Genomic DNA, 7,861 nt, shown 5'->3' on the forward strand with positions numbered 1-7,861 from the left:
GCAGAGCAGGTGGGGGCAGAGAGGAGGCAGTTGGATGTCAAAGTCACAGCCAGAGACAGGGGTCTGATCCCACCGTCATCCCCCAAAGAATAGGTCACTCCTGCTGTGAGGGGGCAGAGGTGGGAGAGATCTCTGTACCCACATGGCCTGAGGCGCAGAGGACGGGGGCTTCAGGGAGGCTGGGGGATGGCTGCAATGACCTTTCTCCTCCAATTCCCTGTCCTCCTTCCCCTCTCGCTGGGTTTGTAGATCCTTCCCTGAAAGATTGGCTAGGGGAAGGGGTAAAGTCACAGAGGCCCGGAGGAGAAATGACCCCTATGGCCATCACAGGGCTTGCAGGCAGGCCCAGAGCCTGGGGGACCATGCCAGGCTGTCCATCCAGATGGGCACAGCCGAGGCCCCTGTGGCCTGCAGCCCTGGCCAGGGCTGCCCACTGCTCCCTCCCAGGCCTAGGTGGGAGAGGACGTGCCCGGGCCCCTGGCTCCCTGTCCATGCAGGTGGACACACTGGCAGGTGGCAAACAGACAGTACATAGAGCAGGTGCCTGAGAGCAGGGCCAGGGCCTGTGTCAGGGCCCCAAGCCTGGGGTGGGCACTGACTCCAGCGTGCCCGAGTCCTATCCTCCCCAGGCGCCTTATGGTCCCCTCTTCTGTTTTCTCCTCCAGCTGCTGCTGGCAGCCCCAGGCCAGCATCAAGGGATCGGATGTTAGGAGTCACCCCTGCTCCCTTGGTCGCCGGAATCCCCCTCCTCCAAACTGCGTACACCTCTGGGGATTAAAGCCCTGGGAGCACCAGTCTGGGGGGTTTAAACTTCTCTGCGTCAGCTGTGCCCTCTGCAGGGAGGTGAACGCTCTTGTAGCAAGAGATGCTTGTGGCTCACAAAGTGTACTTTTTTTTTTAAGTCAGCTGAAATTGTACTTCTTTGTATACACACACAAACACAGATATCTATATCTATATCCATATCTATATCTATGACTATATTTGCTGCTGGTTCAGACTTTTTTTGAGAAACATCATTGGAGCTTTATTGCAGACCAAGGGGTCTGTCAGGAGCACCCCCACAAGGGGAAAGTCCCTGTCACAAAGACAGAACCTAGGTGCTCAGGGCCGCATATGGGTACAGGTGCCTTGACCCCAACTAGAGAGGAAATTGCAACAGCGCCATGATTGCCAGTTTCCGCAAGGAAGGTTGGCATGAGAATACTAGAGAAATGGTAGTCTATGAATCCAGGACCTGGGGTCCTGGTTCAATCACAGGGAAGGTAAGGGCCTCAACAAGGGGGATGAGTTGGAGCCAGGCCTTAAGGCTTCTAGCAGGGCAGGAAGAACCTTCAGGCCACTGCAGCGCGGGTCAGCAAGAGGACTCTAAGGCCCTCAGGGCACTAGGGTGCTCCTGGACAGAGAGGCATGACGGCTGGATCCTGGGATTCACACGAGTTAGGAAAGGGAACTCCCTACACTGGAACTGGTATAACCGAGGGGGTTCTAACGAGATAATCTTGGAAAGTTTCCTCTTAAGCTCAAAAGAAAGCACAATATGGCAGAGGACAGAGAAACTGGTACAGGGTGTCTGGAGGTAGAGGGTGAAGGGCTCATCCATCTTGGCTGAGGACTCAGGTTGGGCTCCAGGTCCTATAAGTTGCAAAGCCGCTCTCCCTGGCCCCTGGACAAACTCTGGGAGGGAGATTCACTCACCAGGACATAGCCCTAGTGCTGCTGCCACTTGAGGATTCCTGCAGGTGGCCCCAGCTTCAGGAGTCCCACCCTCCACTGGGAGCCTGATCCTGGCCTGGCTTACAGATGTCTGAGTCGGGCAAGTGGGGCTCTGACGAGTACACCTTCCCTGGGGGCAGAGGCTGGTACAGTGGGCACACACCCAGAGGAGTTGAAGGTGGAAGACAGAAACCACATGGCGAGAGGCAGTGGCCCGGAATGGGGCCCAGCGACCTTGCAGAAGTTCAGCCAGGTGGCTGTGGGGCCAGGGAGCACTGATCGTGGTATCGGAGGGAAAAACTCAGGACCCGCACATCAGTAGACCAGAAACAACAGGAAACATTGCGGGATCTGGAAACCCTTTTCTCTAGCTGGTTAAAGTAGACTCAGGCTCCTGGAAGAAGTCCTAGTTGGGGAGGCAAGTGTGGGTCCTCAATATATACGTCCAAATGCAGAGGGAATTCACAGTCAGCAGTCTCCAGAGCTACGGTGAGCCTCACGCACCGCTTCACGGCCCCAGTGCTCCCAGGCTTCATCCAGAGATGTGACAAACTCTCAGCTGAGAAGGACACTAAGGAATCCGTGGAGTTGCCCCTGAGCAGGTCAGTCAGTGAGGATTCAGGCAGTGCCCTGTTAGTACCCAGCACCTCTGGGATGTCCCGGGAGCTCTCCAGTTCCAGGGCCCACTCATCCCGGACAGTGAGGCAGGACGCACAGCCAGCCAGCTCCAGAGGATGCTGCGATCTGCAGGATGAACTGCCCTTCTCCAACAGCATTGGTGTGAGGAGGGCCAGGAGCCATGAGTCAGTACACTTGCCCTGGATGCAAGAACTCAAACCAGCGGACTGAGGAGCCAAGGAAGATGAGGAGAACCTTCTGATTCATGTTTTCATCTTCCATGGGCTCCAGTGGGCCCCATCCAGGTCCCTCCTTCCTCTGAGTGCCCCTAAGCCAGTTCCCTGATACATGGAACCTGAGGGCAGGCTTGGGCACCTCCGAACTGGCTCTTAGGGGGACACGAAACTTCCTCCTCATCAGTGCCTTCTGCGGGACAGCAAGAACAGCCGGCTCTGTCCTCCATGGGGACCCTGTGGGAGGGAGGGCTCTGTCTGAGGGGGAGTTGAGGAGCTGGCTGAGCGAAGGAAAGGTCTGGGCACAGACAGGATCAGAAAGAACTGGACATAGACTCTGGCCTGCTGCTTCTGGATGAAGCCTGTGATGCTCAGCTCCTTCCAGGAAGGGAAGTTGCTTCTGACAATACTTTCTATGACCAACTGGAACCTCTCTGCCTGCACCAGGCAGCCTAGGAGCCCGGGGTTGGTGAGGGGTTGCGAGGGGTTGTGAGGGGTTGGCCAGGAGTAGGAACCACTTTGGTCCCAAAGTTTCAGATGTTTACAAGAAGAAGGCACAAGAACCCCAAGTAGAATCGGGGCTGGGTGGAAGGCAGAGGGCAGCAGAGCCACAACCAGGCCGGGTGCTGATGGAGTTGGCAACTGGGCAGGCGAGAAGCCTCTGGGAGGGGCAGAAGGGTCTTAAGGTCAAAGGAGGCCCAGGCCCTACACCTCCCTTCCTCTTTCAGGGCAGCCAGAGTAGGGAAAGAGCTGGGGGTCTGCAGCCAAGCATAGTTCTGGAGTGGACAGTGATGAGGCTCTTCAAGGGTCTCATTCTGTGGATTCCGACCAGGGCAGCAGGGTGGAAAGAGGACCTCACAGGTAGCGGCCAGGATTTGTAGTCCCAGGCCAGGGCTGCCAGGAGAGGAATGCTGCAGGACCTGGTGGTGTCTCAGCATGTGGGGACACAGCTTGTTGGCCAGCCCCTCCAGGGGCCTGGTGGCCCACGGGTAGAGGGGAATCCTAACTGATGTGCCCACACCAGCAGCTCATACAGGGTGGCCCCCGGGCTTGGTGGGAAGACTGAGTCTCCGGCATCTGGTAAGAGAAGCCCCGAAGTCAAACGGCGCCACGGAGGCAGGAGGCCAGCACAGGCCTTCGTGTCCCTCTGCCCGCTGACTGCAGGAGGTGAGCATCTGGAGCTGCGGACAGACTGCTGGTCCCACTGCTCGCCTGCAGCCATGGAGATGCTGGCGGGCGAGGCAGAGCCCAAGCTGCCCATCCGACTCCTCGAGGCCCGCAGGCCGACTCAGCACGTCAGTGATTGTTCCCGTGTACGGTAAGTGTCTGGAGTCCCGGACAAGACCCTCTGGACCCTTCTTGTCTTGGGGGTTGTTGGGCTTGGAGAGTTGGGGGGGGTCAGCCTCTAAGAGGGGCCCATCCAGCTCCAGTTCCAGCTTGCGCACACATTCTGGTTTCAGTGGCAACAGCTGGGAGGAGGGACTGGGCATCCAAACCCGGTAACGGTGACCTCGGAGCTTGGACCATGGAGCAGCTCTGTCAGCACATAGGCCCTACCAGGCCAAAGGGCTCAGTGCCACACCAGCTGGGTGGGAACCTGCGCAATGACAGGCACATGGCTGCCAGCTGGGAATGAGCCACGAAGAGACAGGATGAAGTAGGCTTTTTTTTGACTTTTCGCCAGAGCGCTCAATCGAACCAGCATCCCAGCAAGGTTTGCTGCACTTGCTTCTCACAGCCCAGGGTACCAGCGTTAGCTCTTATGCAGAGGCTTCCGTTCCTGCACTCGTGTTCCAAGCCCCCTGATAGGTCTGTTAGTGCCCCTAAGAGTAACAGCTGCTCCCAGCCCAGGGGGACCCCACGTGGTCCAGCCTCCTGGGCCCAATTCTGGTATGCAGTCCTGCTCCAGGACAAGGGACTGCAGCACAGGAGACGCTGCTGGGTCCTGAGGTCCTTCACTGAGACAAAGCCATAGCTGAGAGGTAGTGTAAAACCCTGGTGCCTTCCCTGGGACGAGCAGACAGTCTTCACACAGTCAATTACCAACTCAGTCAACTGGACATCACGCTCCTTGCCAGGTGGACATAGAGACTCTTGGATGAAAGCCTGGGCAGCCTCCAGCCAGGCTTGTTCCTGAGGAAAGTGAAGCCAGTTCAAACACCTTCCTGATCATCAGAAGCAGGAGCCTCAGCCCGGGAGGCAGCCCTGACGTGCCCAAGCCTCCGCCCCTGGAAAGCACACAGGCTGGTACAGACTTTTCAACAGTTAATGGGGAAAAGCATGGCCACGACCACAGATGTGAAAGAAGCTTGGCTTCTTTTTATTAACACTTGTTTGAACAGACCTCTTTTTCATCATGCCTTAGGTAGGATTTTAAGTCTATCTCAACACATTTTTGAGGCCATGTTAAAATGAAACAGGAACAGCTCTTAGAACCTGTTTTAAAATGAATGTCTCTTGAAACCTGTTAAAATGACCAGTTAAATCCACAGATGCCTTTCAGGAAACTGGCAGCAGACACCAGCGCTGCATGTCAGAGGGGTCATGGGGTTTGCTGTGGCCAATCACAGGGTCTTGCTGTGTATGAGGGACCATCGCTCCCTTGCTCAGCTGATTCCTTACCGTGGAACTGTCTGAAAAATCACATTTTTGTGAATTATTCGTGTTCTTCCAGGTGGCAGTTTTTAGGGCTTAATGTTCCAGAGGAACAAAGTTCCTTGTTAGGAGAAGAGTTTTATTCTGTGATGGGTGTGCTTCTGAGATGCCAAAATGGAGCCTAAGATACTGAGTTGTAATGTCAAGCACACGGCAACACAGAAGAGATCCCAAAGACGTGTTCCCATCACTTCAGGGTTGTTGAATGAAGTCACCCACAAATGCTCTTAGCAATGTAGGAATCCTCCTCCTAAACACTCAGAAGGCATTAAGTCCCGATGGAAAGGTGTTAATTGGAAATAATGTGTCTTTTTGAGAATCCTAGGTTTCCAGCCAATGCCTGAGTGCCTTCTCCTACAAACATGAAGGCTCGAGAAACCTACCTGTGTTGAGACCACAGGGACAATTCACTGTGTGACTGCACAGAGGGGAGCCCACCCACTAAAGTCTGAGCCTGTCTTCCTACTTTCTACTTGGACTCAGCCACGGAATTGGTAAATATTCATGTAGCATTTCCTGCACATCTTTTAATTTTTGCAGTTTCTTTGAATCTGTGACTTGAATGTTAAGTTGAAAAGCCAATGTTTTCAACTTAGTAGGAAAATGTGAGGAATACTTTGAACTGTTAATTATTTTTTCTTCCTTTTAGGGGTAAGGTCATAAAGTATTTCTGTGGGTAGTCTTTTTCAATAATAAAGCAAGACCATAATATAGGCAAGACAACAAAATGCATTGATTCAGAGAGGCCTCGGTTCAAAATCTGACCCTGTTCTTATTGTGGGACACTGTGTAACTTACACTCTAATGCATCTCAGTTTCTTTAACCATGAAATGGTGGGGAGGGTATAGCTCATGTGGTAGAGCACATGCTTAGCAGGCACGAGGTCCTGGGTTCAATCCGCAGTACCTCCTCCAAAAATAAATATGTAAATAAATCTAATTACCGCCCCACTACCAAAAAACAGACAAAAAAATGAAATGAAAATCATAATATATAACTAATAAATATTGTATAAAATAGCTTATCAAATGTCTAGTCAATGTATTCATCAAATCTGAATTGATCAAATCTGATATATCATCTATTCAGGAGGAAAAATTAAAATAAAATATTTACAATGAACCTGGTCTGAGGTGATATCATGTGTGACCCTGCATTGGTGGTTTTAACATTCTTTAGAGATGCTGGCTGAGGTCCTGTGGGCAAACATGTATCTGGAAAATGTGTCTATTCCTGTCAAAATTAACTGTTGCCCCTTTCAAGGTAGAAGGGGCTCCTCCAGTGTCCTCAGCCTTGTGGATGCTGCAACAAACACAGGAGTGCACGTGACTCTTTGACAGGAGTTCCTTCTTTTTGAAGGCTGAGTACTATTCCATTGTCTGATTGAGCCTTTTAATTTCATGTCCCAGTTTTTCCTATAGCAGTGCTGGCCTCTCTACTCAGTGTGAGCCATTGTTTCTTCTGCATTTCTAGGACCTGTCCTGGTGGTGAGATTGTGTCCTCTCAGGATGCTTCTCAGACATTAAATTCTCTGTTTTTCAAGACTGTTCCCAAAGGGAGAAACTCCTATAGCCAATCTTTCCTTCTGTATACTCTTTGTCTGTGTTTTTTTTTTTTTTTGAGTTGCGGAGGGAGATAATTAAGTTTATTTACTTAGTGAAGGTACTGGGGAATCGAACTCAGGGCTTCAGGCGTGCTAAGCATGTACTCCAACCACTGACCATACCCTCCCACACCGTTCTGGCTACTCTGAATGAAGCACCATCAGCATCCTGTCCCTCGCATACTCTCCAGGTTCCTGCTGGCACACACTGGCTGGTTTCTGCAGCAACCTCACAGGTCAGCACATCCCTCACCAGGCTGTGATTAGTTATTGGCCTAAAGGACTACAGGGCTGATCCTGGGGGTGGGGACAGGCACATGTCTCTGTATTGCCTTTAAGCAAGCAGGGAATGTTAGCTTTTGGTAGGAAGGGGTGGATCACTCAGAGAAATTTGGGAACTCAAAGATTTTCAGAGGCATCAACCCAGATATTCCATCCCATATGTTGGGGCCCCCTTCTTTTTCAACCTTGGCAAAGCAGGCCTTCTTCTGATGGAAGTGAAGCTTTGGAGCTCACTTACTCCCTTTGATGAGGGCCTGGCCTCAGCTGTCCCTGCTCTCCTGTTGCAGGAGATGAGAACCTCTTCATTAGCAGTGGCTCACACTTGCCTCTCCATTGTGTTAACTGCACTCAGTCTGTCACTGAAATTTCCTAGAGCGGTGGCTCTCAAAGTATGGTCCCCAAAAAAGTATTGGTGTCACCTGGGAACTTGTTAGAGAGGCAGATTCTCAGAACCCACCAACTACCAAACAGGAACTCTGGGGCTGGGCTGTGGTTTTTAAAAAAAAAATTTTTTTATTGAAGTGTTGATTTACAGTGTTAGTTTCAGGTGTACAGCAAAGGGATTCAGTTATACATATACATACATATTTTTTCAGATTCTTTTCCATTATATGTTATTACAAGAAATTGAATACAGATCCCTGTGCTATACAGTAGGTCCTTATTGTTTATCTATTTTATATGTAGTAATGCATGTCTGTTAATCCCCAACCCCTAATTTATCCCTCCCCGCCCTTTCCCCTTCAGTAACCA

At 51.7% G+C, this 7,861-nt stretch overlaps 1 pseudogene; it reads right to left on the minus strand.

The window, feature by feature from the left end:
- Positions 1–1,354: 1,354 nt before the first annotated feature.
- Positions 1,355–5,162, minus strand: LOC102525502 (CST complex subunit CTC1-like; annotated as a pseudogene).
- Positions 5,163–7,861: the final 2,699 nt, after the last annotated feature.

The sequence above is a fragment of the Vicugna pacos genome, chromosome 8 (assembly GCF_048564905.1).
Source record: "Vicugna pacos chromosome 8, VicPac4, whole genome shotgun sequence".
Lineage (NCBI taxonomy): Eukaryota > Metazoa > Chordata > Mammalia > Artiodactyla > Camelidae > Vicugna > Vicugna pacos.